This window comes from Dasypus novemcinctus, chromosome 8, assembly GCF_030445035.2.
Source record: "Dasypus novemcinctus isolate mDasNov1 chromosome 8, mDasNov1.1.hap2, whole genome shotgun sequence".
Lineage (NCBI taxonomy): Eukaryota > Metazoa > Chordata > Mammalia > Cingulata > Dasypodidae > Dasypus > Dasypus novemcinctus.
The window spans coordinates 37,322,283-37,341,314 of record NC_080680.1 but is presented as its reverse complement, the minus strand read 5'-3'; the positions used below and the strand labels follow the sequence as shown (position 1 = coordinate 37,341,314).

The 19,032-nt window shown below is 38.8% G+C and overlaps 1 long non-coding RNA gene across 1 annotated transcript in view; it reads left to right on the top strand.

Annotated features, from left to right (window-relative positions):
• Positions 1–1,565: 1,565 nt before the first annotated feature.
• LOC131279606 (uncharacterized) overlaps positions 1,566–19,032 on the top strand; it is a 29,573-nt gene continuing 12,106 nt past the window's right edge. Inside the window, exon 1 of the long non-coding RNA XR_009187001.1 lies at positions 1,566–1,644. This is a non-coding gene — a long non-coding RNA (uncharacterized lncRNA). The remainder of the gene's footprint in view (positions 1,645–19,032) is intronic.

Below are 19,032 nucleotides of genomic sequence, written 5' to 3'. Positions count from 1 at the left end.
TTATGTGTTTCTAGGAATTTGTCCATTTCCTCTAAATTGTCTTTCTTGTTGGAATATAGTTTTTCAACATATCCTCATATGATAGTCTTTATTTCAGTGGGGTCAGTGGTGATATCCCCTTTCTCAGTTCTTATTTTGTGTATTTGCAATTTCTCTCTTTTTTTCTTTGTTAGTCTAGCTAAGGGTTTGTCAATTTTATTGATCATCTCAAAGAACCAGCTCTTTGTTTTGTTTAATTTTTCAAGTGCTTTCTTATTTTCTATTTCATTTAGTTCTGCTCTGATCTTTGTTATGTCTTTCTTTCTTCTTTCTTTGGGGTTAGTTTGTTGTCTTTTTACTAGTTCCTCTGATTTTGTGTAGTTAGTGCTTCAATTTTAGCTCTTTTTTGAGGTATGAATTTATGGCTATGAATTTTCCTTACAGTACTGCTTTTGCTGCATCCCATAAGTTTTGATATGTTGTGTTATCATTTTCATTAGTTTCAAGGTAGTTGATGATTTCTGTTGAGATTTCTTCCGTGACCCACTGTTTTTCTAAGAATGTGTTGTTTAACTTATATATCTTGGTGCCAAATCTGGGTCTCTGGCCCTTGCAGATTTTCAGCTTCATCCACTGTGATCAGAGAAATTGTTTTGTATGATTTCAATCTTTCTGAATTCATTGAGACTTTCTCTGTGGCCTAGCATTTGGTCTATCTTGGAAAATGATCCATGTGCACTTGAGAAGAATGTATATTCTGCTGTATTTGGGTGTAATGTTCTGTATATGTCTATGATGTCCAGATCCTCCAACATATTGTTCAAAGTCTTTGTTTCTTTATTGATTTTCTTTTGCGATGTTCTGTCCAGTGGTGACAGTGGTGTGTTAAAGTCCCCCACTATAATTTCTTCCCTTGGTTTTGCAGTGTTTTCCTCACATATGTGGAGGCACCCTTGTTAGGGGCATAAATATTTATGATTGTTCTTTCTTCTTGAAAGATTATCCCTTTCAGTAATATGTAGTGTCTATCTTTGTCTCTCACAACTGTTTTGCATTTAAAGTCTATTTAGTCTGATATTATTATAGCTACTCCTGCCCTTTTTTGATTATTGTTTGCCTGTAAGATTGTTTTCCAGCCATTCACTTTCAATCTCCTTCTATCCCTGGGTCTAAGATGTGTTTCTAGTAGACAGCATATAGATGGGTCATATTTCCTTATCCAACCTTCCAATCTGTGCCTCTTAACAGGTGAGTTTAATCCATTGACATTCAGCATTATTACTTTCAAGGAATTACTTATATCAGTCATATTTTCTTTAGATTTGTGTTTGTCATATGTTGTTTGATTTTTTTAATCTTTTTTGGTCATTTTAGTTGTTCTTACAGTCTCCTCCAACTCTGTCTCTCCTGTTTTTTTCTTTCCTCCTGCAGAACTCCCTTTAGTATTTCTTGAAGGGCAGGTTTCTTGTTGACATACTCTCTCAGTTTCTGTTCATCTGTGAATATTTTAAATGTTCCAACACTTTTGAATGCTAGCTTTGCTGGATAGAGTATTCTTGGTTGGAAATTCTTTTCTTTTAGTACCTTGACTTTGTCATACCACTGCCTTCTTGCCTCCATGGTTTCAGATGAGAGATCAGCACTTAATCTTATGAAGCCTCCTTTGTAAGTGATGGTTCTTTTCTCTTACTGCTTTTAATATATTCCCTTTGTCTTGTGCATTGGGTAATTTGACAAGTATATGTCTTGGGGTAGGCCTGTTGGGATTTATGCTACTTGGGGTGCATTGTGCTTCCTGGACATGTACATGCATCTCCTTCAGTAGGTTTGGGAAGTTTTTAGCCATTATTTCCTCCAACACACCTTCTGCCCCCTTTCCTTTCTCTTCTCATTCTGGGATGCCTATAATGAGTATGTTTGCACATTTTGCATTGTCATTCAGGTCCCTAAGTCCTTGCTGGAAGTTTTCTATCTTTTTATCGATCAATTCTACTATCTGTTTGATTTCAGATGTACACTCTTCTGAAATCACTAATTCTTTCCTCTGCCTCTTCAAATCTGCCATTATTTGCTGAGAGTGTATTTTTGATTTCTTGGATTGTGCTGTTTGTCCTCATCATATCCCTTATCTTTTTGTGCATGATTACAATTTCTTCTGTATGCTTCCCAAGTGTTTTCTTAATATCCTTAATCTCTTCCTTCATTTCATTAAATTGATCCATGAAACATGTTTTGAGAACTTTATTTAGTTGTTCGGTGTTTCACTCCTCTTCCTGGTTTTTAGTTTGTTCATTGGATTGGGTCATGTTTTCCTGATTATCAGTATGGTTTGTAGTTTTTTGTTGCTGTCTGGTCATCACTGTATCTTGATGGGTTTATTCAGTTGATTAGTTTTTTTGTGTGTTGGGGTTCAATTAGTGTTGTTTTTGTGTGCATGTTAAGTCTTCCCTTTGTCACTTTGTTCTTCTTATTCTATTTCCTTTTTGTTGGCTAAGTTCCCTTGAAGGAAAATATTAGGCCAGAGACAGAAAAAGGGGTGAGAAAGGGAAAAGATAATAGTAGTATTAATAGTGGATGTTAGCAGAAGAACCATATAAGAACTAGGAGAATGGATATTGAACTCATATAAGCTGTGTGGGATTATAACTGTAAAAAAGTGGAGTACCTATAATGGGGTAGTAAATTGAATATGGAGAGGAATAGAGTATGAATTAAAAGGCCAGTGTGGTCCAGAGAGAGGTAAAGAGAGAAGAAAGGACAATAATATAAAGAGTGAATAAAAGATAGAAAACAGAATAGAGATATTAGAGATTAAAAAAAGTCAGAAATATTGGGGGTTAAATGAAAAGAGGTGGAATGCAAGAGAAACAATAAATGATGGAGGATAGAAAGGTGTAAAGGAAAGGGGATAGAGTTGATAGCCAAAATCAGTACACACAGGAAGGAGGAAATTGAGGACGAGGAAGCACAGCAAATAAGAATTGTTTCCTGCAGCATCTAATGTAAAAAAAGAGAGAAAAGAAGGGGAAAAGGGGGAAAATGGAAAAGGGGGGGAAAAAGGAAGCAAGAGAAAGAGAAAGGAAAAAAAGAAATAAAATGGCCTTGGGGGGATAAAGAGGAAGGAGAAACAAGAAAACAAGCTAACAAGAAAGACAAGACAAGTCCTCAAAGAAGGAATCCTCTCCGCAATTGAATAAACTGCTTAGGAGTCTGTCCTTCTGTCTTTCTCCCTTCTTCACTTCCTTCTCTCCCAGGATAGGAGGAAGGCTGTGTGAGGGCTCCTGGTGGAGATTCAAATGGGTCCCTGGTGAACCAACTCTCTTCAGAAAATAATGTCTCTTAATTTCTTGAGAGAGAGCACCCACCCCGTGTCAGGAACCCTAAATATGCTTTTGTAAGGCTGCCAAGCACAGCCTACTGTCCCTCTGCCTTAGGTGTACTACATCAGGGCTAGTTAATTTTCTGACTCCACATTCTCCCCAACCAAGTTTCCTATCCAGAACATTAGGTAAATCAGGCTCTCTCAGCAGATTCACCTCTTCTCTCTTCCTAGGCTCTTCCCAAGTCAGCTGGTATGCTCTTCCAAACTCAGTAAAAGGGGGGGATCAGAAAATTGAACCTGAACTCCTTGGGCCCCTCTGCACCGCCCACCTAAATCCTCCCACTCCCAAAGTTAGCCCGGCAGGCTAGGGCAATACCAGATTTCCGGGAGTACTGGGTTTGGGGCCCAGGAGAATGTGGGTCTGTGAGATGTAGGTTGCGAGGGTTCAGGGAACATGGGCTTAGGGCTCATGCCTTTAGGGGAAGACAGGGCTTGGGAACTCTGCCTTGTGGTCGGTAGTTCTCAGGGAAAGCTACAGCCCTTTGCCCTATGGAGAAGGGATTTACCTTCCCCTAGCTTCCAAGTTCAGTGTTAGAAACCCACAGTTTTACCATGAGGAAGCACTAATTTTGTCACAGTCTCTCCACATTGACATCTAGACACCTTCTGCTTTGTAGGTTCCCGAAACAGCTCTGGCAGGGTCGCGTCACCACTCAGCTGGGCCTGAGGTCCATGTGGGTCTTTCTTGGAGAGCTGTGTAGATGCTTTTTAGTCAGCTGACAGGACCTTGGTGGGCCCTGCGTCCAGCTCACACACCCACTCCTGGGACTGCAGGGGCACTGCAGGGTGTGGGTCCCTGCTCCCAGTGGCCTGGCTCACTGTCAAAACATTTTATTTTGTCATGTTTTGAGTGTGAAGATTCAAGGAATCTTTGCAAAAACAAAGCAAACACAGAACTCTGCCATCACTCTCTTTGTGATCTTGCTTGAATCAAAATTTTTTGTTGAGAGAACCTTGGAAATGTTTTCATATTTTCAAGATCTACCGATGATCTTCAGTCCTACTGTGTATTTTCAAAAAAGTGTTTCTTTCATTGCCTGAACTCACAGTGGAATGTTATGCTTTGCTGACTCCAGAGTATTAGGCTGCCCATGTTAGAGTTATGTGGAGGGGATAAACTCAGGAATATCAGGGGTTTGAAAGAGGTGAAGGGGAAAATACTTGCCAACTCGTAATGCCTTTTTGAAAGTGAACCTTGCAGGAGGTATTGAAGCAACGAAGTAGGAGAAGGATCATGCTACTTGTGTCAAAGCATTTGTGCAGTGATACTAATGCAACTTTGCTGGTGTTTTCAGCCTTTGCCCAGTAGGAAGAGGGCAACCACTGAGGAAAAATGTAATGTTTCTTAAGAGTCACCTCTGCTATCTCCACAGAGCACATGAACTGTGGGAGTTACCTGTATTTCCTAAGGCACTCTGTTTCTGAAGACAGATTTTGTTGGCTTAGACCATTTTTCAGAGAAATATGGGGTGAAGATACTGGTTGATGGCTGCAGGTTTGCGCTATGAGAGCTGGTGTTAATATACAAGTGCAACGAAAACCACTTTGCTTCTTATCACAACTGGCTGGGTATTACTCATTAGAGAGTCACTTTTTAAAAGACAGGGACTGCTTCTGAGATGCTCATGTACTTCTACCTGGAAAAGCCTCTTTCTGAATATAGCTTTTACAAAACAATCCTAAAAGCCTGCTGTGGATTCACAAGGAAGTAAAGGGGTAGAGTTTTTGAGACTGTTTACTAGGATGTTTGGCACCAATTAAGCAACTGTGTAAGGCATATGTCACTGATAATAAACGTTAAGATATCTTAAGTTAGAAATTTTTTTCTGTAGGAAATTCAGTTGTTAATATCTTATTAAAACTATTCATATTTGAGAGGACCACTTGATGCCTAATGAAAATGTGGTGAGAAGATATGAATGGATGAAGCCTTCTTTTCTTTTTAAGTCTCCAGCGTTGCTTGGGAGGACTGTTTGCCTCCTCTCTCTTGCAAGCCAGCTGGTGGCTGTTCTGTATGTCTAGGGAAACTCCAGGCCTGAAAATGTGTATATAATAAACATTGGACTGTGAACCTATTTCCACAAAGACTGAGTTGCCCTTTTCCCATCTTGGACTGGGAAGAAATGTGTTCGAAATTTTGCCTGGAAATATTTTTTTCTTATTGTACAGCACCAGGTATGATGTATTTTCACTCTAAGAATGATCAGGTTGTGAGTATATAGATTCACTTATATTGTTTTATTGACTGATAGCTGTGTGCATTATTTGGAGGACAAGAACGTGGAGAGCCACTGTTCAAAGAGAAGTTGTAAAACAATTCATCCCACTCAGGTACCTCCCACAGGGACTTGAATGGACATTGCCACCTGGAGTCTTGGGTACTTGCCTTATAGCTTATGACTGGATACTCAACATTTTGTAGGTGTAAATTTGATTTGGAACTTTAGACTACATCCAGATTTTACTGTCCAATGGTGGGTTATGAAAACAAAATGACCAAGACAAATAATCCATTGTAGTGTGGGTGATTTATGCAGTCTTTATAGTGAGGGTTTTAAATTCATGTACTTCATTTTCTCAGCAAATCAATTTTATTGATACATATTAATAAAGCATAAATCCATCCAAAGAGTACAATCGATGGTATTTGGTGTAATCACATTTTTGTGCATGCATCACCCCAATCATCCCAGAGTACTTCATTATTCCAATAAAAATAAACAAAAAAACAAATAAAAGTCATCACCTCTCAATCTCTCTATTGTGCTTCATTTTCAAGCTATCCAGATTTGAAGTGCTCCCCAATTCGATGAATAAGTGCTACTGATAAGAAAAAAATCAACAAGAATTTGGGGCCATTTTGGTCATCTGACTCACTTGTCCAAGTACTGTTTTCCTTTTTGCTAGAAACTACTTAAGGAAATGTCATCTTTAATGGTAACAGATGCTTTGGTTGGACAAGAGACCCATGAGTCACTTGTTCTTTTTTTATTATTATTATGTATTTATTTACCTCTCCTTGTAAAAATAAATTCTTCACTTCTATCTAACTCCCTTGCCCTATCCCCAACTTGTCAGGATTAACGAATATTAGCAGTATGCCTTGCTTCCAATGAGCCATCAGAGTGGACATAAGGATGATAGAAATTAGGCAGAAATAAACTACACTGTCTGAGCTCATGAAAAAATGATGTCAAAATAATGGTTTAAACAAAGTTCCATGGGGTCTAGACTGGATAGGGAAGGAAGTAAAGCCAGAAGGGCATGACAAGCTTGGAGAAAAGAGGGGGTCAAGGTAGGCAAGAGGATAGATCAGTGGAAGTATGGAGGTGAGAACACTGATACCTAAATCCTAATAAGAGTTACAGTGGCATCCTCCACATTTAAGCACAAAATCATCATCTCAGACCAAGTATTTAAGAGCCTTTGTTTATGAATCATTCCAAGTCTTCTACTTGCCTTAGAGACACAACAGTAAGGATGACCAGTCTGTGGTTGATTTTGCTTGGGAGGAGTCACTTGCTTGTGTTCCACAAGAACAGAATAACTCTGTGCCATTTCCTTAGCATGTTCTTGTCTATGATCCAAAAATCTCAAAAAGACAAACAGGATAGAGGTAACAAAAGTTTTAAAAAGAAAATCTCTCCAATTCCAATCCTAATTCCCAGAGGTAAACACTCTTACAGATGGGTATTGACTTAGTTTGGGTTAGAGCCTGAGACATGTTGGAAGACTTGGGTGCAGGTATTCTATGTGGAAGTTCATCTCAGGAAGCTATAGTGACAGCAGGAAAGAAGGAGGAGACAATATATGGGTGCATTATCAAGATTCTAAGGTTCTAGCCCACCAGGACCTATAAGAAGTATATAGTATGACTCCAAGACTTATCCTTTCAAAGCTTCTGTGGGTGGACTGAGGCATTTTTTCATTAGCTCTTCTTCATTTGTTAAGGGTTGCTCCAAGGTCTTTAACTCACGTATCTTGTGAAACTTTTGTTTGCAGGCTAAGCGGTCTACCTTATCTTCAGAAAAGTCTCCAAGGAAGAGTATGGAAAACCACAGGCATATTCTTTTGGTGGGACATCATCTGCATAAGTTTGAGCTTTGTGTGGAATCATCTAACTGTGGCTAAAATTAGAGATGGACCAAGGGGACATGACATGGGGCCCCCAAAGCTTCCGGTACTAGTGTATATTATTTCAGGCAATTCTCTCATGTACTTACAAATATATGTTTAAGTCTATCTTCCTATATCTTTATTTGCACACTTCTCTATACAGTTGTATTTTTGCTTTTGCAAATATGGAATCACACTCTTCAAGTTATTGATTTTCTTTTTTTTGAAAATGAAAGTTTTTTATTGTCTTTTTTTAAAAAAGACACATAGATCATACAAATTGTTACATTGAAAAATATAAGAGGTTCCCAATACCCCACTCCCCGCCCCACCACTCCTTCCACATCAACAACCTCTTTCATCAGTATGGCACATTCATTGCATTTGATGAATACATTTTGGAACACTACTACCAAGCATGGATTACAGTTTACATTGTAGTTTACACTCTCCCCCAGTACATTCAGTGCGTTAAAGAAGAATACGTAATGTCCTGTATCTGTCCCTGCAATATCATTCAGGACAACTCCAAGTCCTGAAAAAGCCCCCATATCACACCTCTTCTTCCCTCACCCTGCCCTCAGCAACTCCCAGGGCCATATCAGTGATACAATTTCTTCCATTGCTAGAGTCACAATAGTTCTATAGTAGAATACCAGTAAGTTCACTCTAATCCATATTTTATTCCTCCATTCTGCAGACCCTGGGATGGCGATGTCCACTCCACCTCTAAATCAAGAAGGGGCTTAGCTCCCACATAGTTGATGGATATGATTCTCCTGCTCCTCTCTCTTGGTTCCCTAGTGTGGTGATTGACCATCCTAACCTCCCTGTTAGCTGACCTGGGTAGGTACAATGAATCAGAGAGTGGGTGTTGCAACTCTGCTGGGGCTCAAGGTCCAGCTGGCACATGGCCAGTCCAGAGATTCAAGTGTCCTGAGCAGACACCAACCCCAGCACCAACTACACATTTTGTAAAAGTGACACAAGAGGTATGTGTAGAGAGGTCACATCTGAGTCCAGTTCCATCAAACTCAGGAATACAAATTCCAAAGTAGGGCCTACTACCAAGGCACTGAGCTCCAGAGTCATCTGCTCCATGACTGTAGGACCTGGGTATCTCCATAGCCCTCAGGAGCACTACTACCTGTGGTTGTATCTACTTTGGCTGTCTGAGATCCTGCTGAGATGTGAGTAAGCGTGACCCCTCTGGTGACCTCCTGACTCATTTTGAAGTCTCTTGGCCATATAAATTCATTTGTCCTCACAATTTCCCTCTTTCATTCAAGTTATCTTTCTAGTTGCATCACCAGCTGGTGCTTGGTAGTAATCCCTCAGTGCCAGGGAGGCTCATCCCCAGGAGTCATGTCTCATGCTGGGAGAATAGAATGCATTTACATGCTCAGTTTGGCTTAGAGAGTGGTCATATTTGAGCAATATTGAGGCTCTCAGGCGGTAACTCTTAGGCACCCTGCAGCTCTAGGTCTAGTTGAAATTTCAAGCACACAGGTTCATAAGCATAGTCATCAGTATCAAGGGCGCATCATTGGACCATCCTTTTTCACTGGTCTTTGCCCTTGCACTTGGGGGATTGTGGTTGTTCCACTGGGGAATGTGACAGAGCTCCCCCAGATGGGAACTCAGCACTCCCTCAGTTTCATGTGTAACTCTATCTACTATGACAATACCCAATAAACATCCATACATATCTATATACCCTATATGCATGCCCTAGAGAACTCCCTCCCACCCATGCATCCCCCATCAATGATACCCCACACCAGTGCTCCTCCCCTGCCATAGCTGAACCCCTCTGTGATCCAAAACTTCTTAAGAAATAAAGCCTAATACAGTGCTGGATTCAATTAGTAGGAAAATGAAATGGTAATGATAGGTTTAAAGATTAGAAATAGAATACATAATAACAGAAAAACTAAAATAAAGTAAAAAATAAATTTGGGTATTAAAAATGAAAAATATCATAAATCTTTGTTTTTGATGTTCTGCCTTTCATCACTGTAATAGGTATTGCCCTGTATGTGCAGTATATAGACATATTTCTAACTCAGTACTTATAAATGCACCTCAATGTGTTAACCACTGCAGTGTAGTACATTGTATGGAAATGGCGTAATTTTTTAAACCTAGTGTAGTTGTGTCTCCACATTCATCCCTAACAAAATGATTTTTTCCAAGGTCACCAGCAATCTTTATATCTTTAAATCCAATGAGCCATTTTTCTGTTTTCTTCTTATATGCCTCCCCTTGCTGTCATCTTCTTTAACGTAATTTGTTTACTTTGATATTTATATTTGTAATGGGTATATTCTTTGCTTCAATTCCCACCTTTTCATACATTATTTAAAAGGAATTAGTAAATGCGGTGATAGCTTCAAAGTCAAATCGTGATAAAATATAGAATAGGGTTTGTTTTTCTTGCCTTTTTAAAAATAGTGTTTTTCCAAGTTGTTTGTTCCTAGATTTTCTGTAAGCTAGAAGGAAAAAACTCTCAAAAATGTTTAACTGATGTTCAGAGAAGATATCTGCTAATTATAGTTTGCAGGCACGTGCAACAAAATAACACACATGTGGATTAGAGCATTCCCTATTCTTTGGTGACACTGACTGAAGTAGGTTATTATTAGTTGAGAATTATGTGGGCAGGATTTAGATGGGGGGGATTTTAACAATTAAGTGAAAAGACATCTTTTTCTCCTTTCATTGTATGTTTACTTTATGCTTTTCAAAATTCAGTTTTATAGATTTGAAATCATTTCAGGAGATATAAAATATTTATGTTTAACTTTTATTAACTTATTTATTTGGTATTGACACATGGGACTAAGATAACTAAGTCTAACATTTATGTTAATTAGAATGTAAAAAGCATATTGGCGAAAAACACAGGCCCAACTATCCTGGGATATGTATTTTGACACTTCTTGCCTGAGTGTCTTTGGTCATGTTACTTGCCATTAGTTTTCTCATCTGTAAAATGGGAGTCATATTTCATAATCTCATACAGCTCCTTGGAGGATGAAATGGATAACGTTTCTGCATTGTTTGATGAAGTGACTTTATTTTTAGGTAGCTATTATTAAGACTCCTCTCTGAGTATTAGTGCCAGTCACTCTTTACAACACTTTCTTATCATTGTTGTAGATTGTATCAGAAAGGGATATTCTTCGTTGGATACAATGGGACATGAAAATATGAAATGTGCCAGCAAGGACACCTCCTTGGAGAGGAGGGGAAAAAAAAGCTTTATCTGTGTGTATCATTTTAGCAGGGAGAAAAATCTTTCCAAGACCTCAGCAGACTTCTTAGGTTTCCTAGGCCAGAACTGGTTTAAAAACCCACTCCTAGACCAACTGCTATAAAAAGGATATGGGATTCTAGGCCACTCTTTATTCATTTGGTAAGTTTGAGCACTTTGCAGTCCATACAAAACTGGGGCGCTTCCAGGCTGGGTGGGGCGATGCCATTATTTGTCTTATCAGCCAGCAGCAGACTAAAGAGATCTGACCCTCTCAATCACCCTACCTACTGACTGATGGGTTGTTGAGAATGCAGAGGGGAGTGGAATTATTTTCTTCCTGAGAAAAGGGAGAGGGCTGCCAGCAAAGGTTAGAAAACAGCCTCTGAAAAAGTTTGAATTATGAAGCTTTGAATAGCCTCGACCAGGATCCTTTGTTACATTGCTACTGTCAGGGCTGAAGTGACACAATACCTGGGTTTGAATTGCAAGGGCTGCCAAAGAGTGCCATCTGATGGTGGACCAAGGACGTGTATGTGAGGAAATTAAAAGTAAATAAGTAAGCGAGGTTTTTTTATCCAGCCTTTACAGCCTCCCTCCCCAAGGCCCTTGGAAGCAGGTTGCAAACCATTACTGGCTCTATGGCCAAGATTTGAGCAACTAAGAGGGACAATCCTACAGCCCTGGAACAGGTTGGAACAAGAATCAAAGAATGTCAGTAATAAACAGCCTTCTGCCACTTAATCCCTACACAAGAGAGACAAACTGAGCATCAGAGTAAACTCAACATCATAATCAGATGCCTAGACATCAGAAAAAAAATTACAAGCCATACTAAGAAAATGGAAGAAATGGCCCAACCCATGGAATGTATCAAAGCCCCAGATGAAACTCAGTAGTTGAGACAACTAATCAATGAGGTTCATACAAATCTCCAAAATCAAATCATTGAGTTGAAAGACAATATTACTAAGAGATAGATGATATCAAGAAGACACTGGGTGAGCACAAAGAAGAGTTTAAAAACTGAATAGAAAAATAACAGAGCAATGGGAATGAAATACACAACATGTGAGATAAAAAACACATTAGGGAAGCAAATTTGGCTCAACTGATAGGATGTCCGCCTACCTTATAGGAGGTCAAGTGTTCAAACCCAGGGCCTCCTGACCCATGTGGTGAGCTGACCTATGTGCAGTGCTGATGTGCGCAAGGAATGCCGGCCCATGCAGGGGTATCCCCCACATAGGGGAGCCCCATGCACACGGAGTGCTTCCCACAAAGAGAGCTGCCCTGCATCAAAAAAACACAACCTGCCCAGGGGTGGTGCTGCACACACGGAGAGCTGATGCAGCAAGATGACACAACAAAAAGAGACACAGATTCTTTAGACCCAGGGATACATGCTGCCTGAAAGTGAAAGGTTGGAAGAAGATACTCCACACAAACAGCAACCAAAATAAAAGAGCAAAGGTAGCTTGTAAATGATGAACTATAGCTAATAGTACAATTATAAAAATGTTCTTTCATGAATTAATAGATATTAGTATGAATATTGGTCAAAATAGACTTTAGATGTAAAAAGGTTATAAGAGGTACAGAAGGCCATTATATATTAATGAAAGGGACAATTCACCAGCAAGAAATAACAGTCATAAATATCTATACACCTAACCAGGGTATTCCAAAATACATGAGGCAAAATCTGGCAAAACTGAAGGGAGAAATAGACATCTTTACAGTAACAGTTGGAGACTTCAACACACCATTCACATCATTAGATAGAACAACTAGATAGAAGATGAAGGACACAGAGGACCTTAAGAATAGAATAAATGAGCTAGACCTAACAGACATATACAAAATTTTGTATCCCAGATCAGTGGGTTATACTGTCTTTTTCAGTGCTCATGAATCTTTCTCCAGGATATTCTACATGTTGGGTCTTAAGGCAGGTCTCAATAAATATAAAAAGGTTGAAATTATACTAAGCACCTTCTCAGAACATAATGGAATGAAATTGGACATCAATACTAGATGGGAAGAGGGAAAATTCACAAATGTGTGGAGGCTAAGCAAAACACTCCTAAATAATCAGCATGTCAAAGAAGAATTTGTAAGAGAAATGAGTAAACATATTGAGACAAATGAAAAGAAGACCACAACTTATCAAAATTTATGGATTACAGCAAAGGCAGTGCTGAGAGGGAAATTTATAGCCCTAAACACATATATTAAAAAGAAAAAAAGAGTAAAAATCAAAGATCTAACTGAACAACTGGAGAAACTAGAAAAAGAACAAAAAACCAATCCCAAAGCAAGCAGAAGGAAAGAAATAATAAAGATAAGAGAAGATAAATGAAATTGAGAAAAAATAGGGAAAATCAACAGAAACTGGAAGCTGGTTCTTTGAGAAGATCAATAGAATTGAAAAATGCTTAGCTAGACTAACAAAGAAAAAAAAGAGAGAGAAAGAGAAGATGCAAATAAATAAAGAGAAATGAAAGGGGGAAGTTAAACAACTGACTCTACAGAAATAAAAAGTATCCATAAGAGGATATGTTTTTGCTAAAAAACAAGACAACTTAGATGAAATGGACAAATTCCTAGAAATGCACAAACATCCTACATTGACTCTATAAGAAATGTAAGCACTCATCAAACCAATAACACTTAAAGAAATTGAATCAGTCATCAAAAATCTGCCAACAAAGAAAAGTCCAGAAGCAGATGAATTTACAGGTGAATTCTACCAAGCACTTTGAGATGAATGAACACCAATCCTGTTTAAACTCTTTCAAAAAATTGAAAAAGAGGGAAAATTACCCAACACATTTTATGAAGCCAATATCACACTAATATGAAAGCCAGATATAGATACTACCAGAAAAGAAAATTACAGACCAATCTCTCTAATGAACACAGATGCAAAAATTCTCAACAAAATACTTGCAAATAGAATCTAACAGCATATCAATAGAATCATGCACCATGACCAAGGCACAGATGCAAGTGTCTACAGGTGAATATGAGACAAGCCAGGTGCAAGAAAAAACAAAACAAAACAAGTACTACTAACCATTGATCTCAGTGTGTTAATGGATATACACGGTTGTAGAGACTGGCAAACTAGAAGAATATGCTAAGGGACAGGGGGCAGGGAACAGCCACTATTCAATTTCAGCAAATTGTTGCTAGGAGGGAATGTGGAGCTTCATTTCCCAACATTATGACTATTTCAGAGAAGCCAGAAATAATTTTTTTAAATCAAAAATTTTAAAAAAATTTAATTAAGCATTAGTGTAGTACCTTTGTTACAACTGATGTAAGAATATTATAATTGTACTATTAACTATTTTCCATAGTTTACGTTCAAGTGTATTTCTTTCCCATATACCACCCAATTATTAACACCTTGCATTAGTGTGATACATTTGTTAAAATTCATGAAAGTACATTTTTATAACTGTACTATTATAGTTCATCATTTACAATAGGGTTCATTGTGTTATACAAGCCTATGTTCTATCTTTTAACTTTTATTCTAGTAACATATATATGACCTAAAATTCCCCCCTTTTAATCACATTCAGATCTATAATTCAGTGCTGTTAATTACACTCACAATGTTCTGCTGCCATAGCCACCATCCATTTCCAAAACTTTAAAATCAACCTAAATAGAAATTCTGTACAATTTAAGCATTCCATACCCTCAACCGAGCTCCTGGTAAACTATATTCTTCATTATAACTCTATGAGTTTGCTTATTCTAATTATTTCACATCAGTGAGATCATACAATATTTGTCCTTTGGTGTCTGGTTTATTTCACTCAACAAAAACCATTGCTGCAGAAACTAGAACTTCATTTCTTTTTTTTTTTTAAAGATGTATTATTTATTTATTTCTCTCCTCTTCCCCCCACCCCCCTCCCCAGTTGTCTGCTCTCTGTGACCATTCACTGTGTGTTCTTCTGTGAGCGCTTCTATCCTTATCAGAGGCACCGGGAATCTGTGTTTTTTTGTTTTTCATCTTGCTGTGTCAGGTCTCTGTGTGTGCGGCACCATTCTTCGTCAGGCTGCACTTTCTTTCTCATTGGGCGGCTCTCCTTACGGGGCGCACTCCTTGCAAGTGGGGCTCCCCTACGTGGGGGACACCCCTGCGTGGCAGGGCACTCCTTGCGTGCATCAGAACTGTGCATGGGCCAGCTCCACAGGGGTCAAGGAGGCCTGGGGTTTGAACCACAGACCTCCTATGTGGTAGGCAGATGCCCTATCCATTGGGCCAAGTCCGCTTCCCTTCATTCCTTTTTAATGCTGAATAACATTCCATTGTTTATACCACATTTTGTTTATCCATTCATTGATTGATGGACACATGGGTTGCTTTCATATTTTGACAATTATGAATAATGCCACTATAAACATCCGTGTGCAAATATTTGTTCAAGTCCCTGCTTTCACTTCTTTTGGGGACATACCTAGTAGAGGGATTGCCAGGTCATATGGTAATTCTCTACTTAGCTTTCTGAGGAACTGCCAAATTGTCTTCCACAGCAGCTGCCCCGTTTTACATTCCCATGAGCAACGAGTGAGTATTCCTATTTCTCCACATCTCTTCAATACTTGTAGTTTCTGTTTTCTTAATAGTAGCCACTCTAGTGGGTTTGAAATGATATCTTATTGTGTTTTTGAGTTGCAAGAAATCAATATTTTTATTTGAAATCTCCCCTATTTATACAGTAAGACTTTTAATTAATTTTTCAAAAATATTGTAGGTCAGAAAAACCTATCCTCAGGCAAGATAGAGTAGACCACCAATTTTCCATCTCTACCTTCAGGCATAATTGATCATGATTTCCTCTGAGCAATCATATTATTAGGTTAAACCATAATAAATTGCTGAATGACAATTTTATAAGATTCAACCAAATCCTTTGCTCATACTACCATTGAACCTTATAATATACTGGTGAATAGTTATTTGAAAAGGGCTTGGATTTCTCCATATCCCTTGGGTATAAGATGTTATAATTCTTATTTTTTCTAAACAAATTAATTTTGACTTGTCCTCTCTACCCTATCCCACCCTCTACCCCAACCAACACTGGTATGACATACAATATTATTTATTTTTCAGGGCCTTCATCTCTTTCCCCACCCTGTGAATCCTACAAAAGTCCTTAACTTTCCCAGTGTACAGGGTGGGGCAAGGCCACGGTGGTGGTTTCTAAGATGCCCATGGTCCATTCAGAGGTAGGCATCTCCAGTGCTCCAGGTACCCACTCTTTCTCTGTCCCACTTAGCCCCTGGGACATGGCTGTGGATTCTAAGGATTTAGTGCTTAGTGAAGAATCCCAAGGCAACTACCTTTGTGCGCTGCATGAGAACAGATTGCAGATCTTCCTAAGTGGTGAAACCACCACCCTCTCTCCTCGCAATCTTAGGGGATCCAGCTCTTCCCAGAGCTGCTTCAAACTTTAGAGCACTTTTCTTCTCACACAGTCTAGGTCTTTGCCTCACTGAGCTTAGATTTTGAGCAGCAAAGCCCTCTTAAGAACAAAAAGAAAGCTCAACTCTCAAGGTTCAAAATTCAGGTTGGCCTTTTGAGCCTTTAGTCAGAAAAATTACACAGTTTTGAATTTGCCTATTAAGTTATAATGCAACACTAGAAAACCAGCAATTATTTTGCTACATTGGTACACACAAAAATCTCCCTACTAGACTTCATCTTATTCGTTGTGCAGCCTGCAGCCTTAGCAGAGTGCCTGTACATGTAGGTACCCAACAATTGATCAGTGAACGACCTAAACATGCCAGCTTTATACTGAGAAAGGAAGAGAAGGGGAATGGAAAGGAGAGGGACAGAGGTGGAGAAGGGGTTGGAGGAGGAAGGGCCAGAGAGAGGAATGAATGGTTCTTGAGTACCTACCATGTTTTGGTTCTTTCTTGTTATTATATCATATCCCAAGAAAAACAACCACATAGGCATTTTCATCCACTTTTATGGGTGAGGAAACTGAGGTTCAGTGAAAGAGTAAATTATCCAAGATCATCCAGCTTCTAAGCAGTAGAGCTGGAATTCAAACCAATGTACTACAATGTCACCACTCAATGACTGCCAAATATTCTGGACTAGTTTGGGGATACTTAATACTCTGACTGATGTGACCTGCCTTTCAAAAATGCAAAATTATATAAAAATCTTCCTATTGTGTCAACTGAGGTCATCATGGATTGAAATGCAGGAAGCCAGAAGTCAATTCAGAACTGGTTTCCATGGTGGCCAAATGATGGTGGCACAACATGGTTTCCATTTTGGCACCATAACAAGAAGTCAAAACGCTCTCAGTTAACCAATTTCATGGACTCTAATGGCTCTGAACATACTTTTCTAAAGGAAAGTGCTCCCCTGCTAGTCCCTAATAACTTTTTTTCCTGATAGGATGCTTTTTGCTAAAGCCAGTCGATTTTTAACTGTGAACTCCTAAAAGGACTAAGCATTTGAACTTTCATGCTGTCCATGAGAAATTATACATGATTATTCAAATTCAGAAAGAATGCCTTATGTAACTCAAATCTAAAGCTGAATTCCCAGAGGAACAAGAGCCCCCAGGGTATGACCCTTGGGGATAGTTTATGCCTTTATTTTGTACCTTCTTCTTTTTCAATGTCTTCTCCATGCCTCTGGGTTTAAAGAAACACCTTTTCAACATCACCTATTCTATCTAAGACAACAATCTGCATCTAGAAGTCTCCTATTAGATTAGATGCAGTGATGCAAGGATTCCTTTTTGGTGCTCAGTTACAGTGTGAACCCAGATTATGAGGGGATGAGTTGACCCGTAACTGCCATATTAATTGAATGTCAACAGAGCAGAACCTATTGAAGCATCCCACAGAACAAAGGACTGCTGAACACAAGCTTCTCAGTCTGCATGACTAATAAGATTGGGCTAGTGGTGAGGGAGGTCAGACAAAAGTAGTAAAAACTCTGAATCAGAGTTTAATGCATTAGAAAGTCATTTGTCCTTTTATTTGCATCTGAGAAATATAATTAACTTCATCTAAAGTATTTCCAAGTGCAGATTCATCTAAGTCTGCTTTCACATATAGAAAATATGGCTTCTTAGTTCTTAGGATTACTAATTTATACTTAGGATCACTAATAATACCACGACTTTTAAAAATATAGGCAGTTTTTTAAAGTCATTGATCTTGCATATGATTTTAATCTATTTAACAAAATTAGAAACTTGTGCAATGTAAATCATAACTCAACCAGGCTGAGCTGCTCTAAAATGGGGGAGAATGCAAATGAGCAGACCTTTAAAAGATGACAGAAATAGCTATTATTTGTCATGTGCTGGTGCTTTACAAACAGCATAGTTCTAGCAGGCAGTAATTACGATCCTAACTTTACAGTTAAGTTATAGAGAATGAGGGAGGTTAAGCAACTGGCCCAAAGCCACACAGCTGGGAAGTAACAGAAACAGGGCACAAGTTGAGATCGCTTTGTTGCAGAACCTCTGTTTTTAATGTCCAATTGACACTGATTTCATTTTAGCACCAGGAGATTTTAGGGTTGATCTATTCCAGTGTTTCTCAAACCCTAGTGATGAACCTACTCTATCGAAAGAAAACCAATTTGTGTGAAGTATCAGCATTGACATACATTGTTTTTACTACTAGGGGCTTATATGTATACAAAATATGCTCCTTTCATGCCCTTAGTTTGAGGTAAAAGAAATTACGAATAGAATACCAAGCAAATTACAAAACCAATCAAATTTAACAACTCTTACATAATAGAAGACGCTGTTTTGCTAAAACTAATTGGCCCAGATTAGCTTTTAAAATATAAAGAGGTATCTGCTAGTCACATCCATATGTAATCAGAGGCTGCAGAAATTGGGAGTTCACTTAGGTGTACTGTTCAGAACGGTGGCAATAGCTTCAAGGCAGTGAGTAATGCTCAGATGCCAATTTAAAGACCAGTCGTTTAGAACTTTGCAAACTGTCTTATTTACTTGACGATAAGGTTGGCACCCTGCCTTTTTTGTAAAGCTACATTAAAGAGTGGCTACTTTACGCATGACTAGAATGTGAAACTGAACATCTCTTCTTACGTGCTAACTACCACATACTGGTCTTGAACTGCTGCAAACTGTTACTGAGGGTACTGCAGAGAGCAGGTTCTCTTGGGTTCAGCACGTCTAAACTTCTGCTGTGCTACATTCTGGTCCCATTCTCCATCTACCTTTTTCTTTCCAATGCTTTGTGAACTAGTTAAGAAGCG